Below are 2,443 nucleotides of genomic sequence, written 5' to 3'. Positions count from 1 at the left end.
CTACGTAGTGATACCTTTTAGGTAGATCTATTGATATCAGGCAACATGTAGCTAGCATTTATTAACACAATTAACAGTGTTTATTCTGGGGAATCAGGTAACCAGACCTTAATATAAGGCACATGAAATAATTGCCAGACTAGTTAGTCAAAGCTGTCTCGTGAATGCCAAAACTATCATCTGTCAAGGCTGTCCTCCACTTTTCCTTCTTTGGTGTATAATTTTATCTAATCCAAAACAACCAAGCTGTAAAAAAAGAGTGCGGCCCTGAGAAAGGCTATGGTGAAAAAAGATGTGAAATCCAAGGTGGCGGCCATGAAATGGCTGTGATGGTAGGTTAATGGTAAAAAGTTTAATAATGACAGTTCAGGTGGATTTTGTGCCAAGACCAAGCGGCACCGAATTCACCTGAATTGTTGTTATTAAAATTTTTTTACCATTAACCTACCATCACAGCCATTTCTTGGCCGCCACCTTGGATTTCACATCTTTTTTCACCATAGCCTTTCTCAGGGCCGCACTCTTTTTTTATAACTTGGCTGTTTTGGATTAGATTTCACTTCTTTTTGTATTTGTATACCCCAAAGCTGGCCTATGGCTGGCTTTAGGGCTTTTTAACCTGTCATTTCTTCTTTACTACAGGAAGAAGAAAAGATGAAGCAGGATGATTTCTTTGTAGCTGACCTCTCTGCAAGGTGATCCTTCTAGCTGATCTCTCTACCGGATGACTTGCTTGTAGCTGAACTCTCTACAGGGTGATTTGTTTGTAGCTGAACTCTCTACAAGGTAACTTCTTCTAGCTGATCTCTCTACAGGGAGATTTGTTTGTAACTGAACTCTCTACAGGTGATTTGTTTGCAGCTGAACTCTCTACATGATGGTTTCTTTGTAGCTGAACTCTGTACAAGGTAACTTCTTCTAGCTGATCTTTCTACAGGGTGATTTGTTTGTAGCTGAATTCTCTACAAGGTGATTTATTTGCAGCTGAACTCTCTACAAGGTGACTTCTTCTAGCTGAACTCTCTACAGAGTGATTGATTTTTTTTGCAGCTGAACTCTCTACATGGTGGTTTCTTTGTAACTGAACTCTCTACAAGGTGACTTCTTCCAGCTGATCTCTCTACAAGATGACTTGTTTCTAACTGAACTCTCTATAGTGTGATCTGTTCATAGCGGAACTTTCTACTGGGTGATTTGTTTGCAGCTAAACTCTTTGCATGATTGTTTCTTTGTAACTGAACTCTCTACAAGGTAACTTCTTCTAGCTGATCTCTCTACAGGGCAATTTGTTTGTAGCTGAATTTTCTACAGGGTGATTTATTTTAGCTGAACTCTCTACATGATGGCTTCTTTGTAGCTGAACTCTCTATTAGGTACCTTCTTCTAGCTGATCTGACTACAGGATGACTTGTTTGTAGCTGAATTCCCTACAGAATAACTTGCAATGTAATATAATTGTGTAAATTATACATGCAGCTGAATGCTTTATTAGGGTGACTGTTCTATTAGAGTATCTCGATCTTGCATTTGCTGCACGTAGTTGCCTTTCGAATCATAACTCAGTGATTTGTAATCCGATTCTTCTGTAATACTGCAAGAACTTTCTATGATGATTATTCCAGTTACATACTGATTTTCAGTTCATTGCTCTAAGCGGTTTGCCTGGTAGGCACAAAAACTAATAGTTTTTTTATTCATAAAAATCGATCGCGTAATTTTGACACAGGTTGGGTTTCGTGTCATATCTCCATGGTCTTTATCCCGATTCCTTTCAAACCACCAAAAAGGCACTCCTACGATGGTTGCTCCATCTACATAGCAATTTTCAACTGATTCCTCCAAGGGGTTTACCCTGTAGGCGTGACAGACCTTCAACCTTATTTTACGCACATAATCTGTAATAACTCCGTGAATGTTCATCGGATTCCTACCAAAGTTGGTACGGAGATCCGCCTTAATGAGCCCTTTAAGTGTGCCAAATTTCAGCCCAATCCGAGCACGCATTCGTGTTGTATGGCGAATTTTGAAATGAAGAAGATGAAGAAAAAAACGAAGAAATTAAAACGAAATTTTGTTCGCTCGTATCTCGGAAATAGCTGGACCGATTTTCTTCAAATTTGGTATGTAGACTCCCCTAACTGGGCGGCACGTCTCTAGCAAATGTGGTTCCAATCGGATAAGGGATCACAGAGCTACATAGGTGTGAAAATTGCGTTTTCTTTCTTCCTGTTAATATACTCACGGTGTGGCGCGCCGGCTTCTTGGGCCGCACGACACACTATCGTGTGTCTTGATGTTGTGTAATGATGTGTAATTTTTGTTTGGTGTATTTGTGTTGTGTACAAATAGTTCCTGTATCTGTGTGCTTGTGTTGTACTTATTGCTTCTGTACTTGTGTGTTTATTGTAGTTGTACATTTGTTCTTTGTACGCTCATGTATGGA

This window comes from Dysidea avara, chromosome 4, assembly GCF_963678975.1.
Source record: "Dysidea avara chromosome 4, odDysAvar1.4, whole genome shotgun sequence".
Lineage (NCBI taxonomy): Eukaryota > Metazoa > Porifera > Demospongiae > Dictyoceratida > Dysideidae > Dysidea > Dysidea avara.
Note: the sequence above shows the minus strand (reverse complement) of the source record.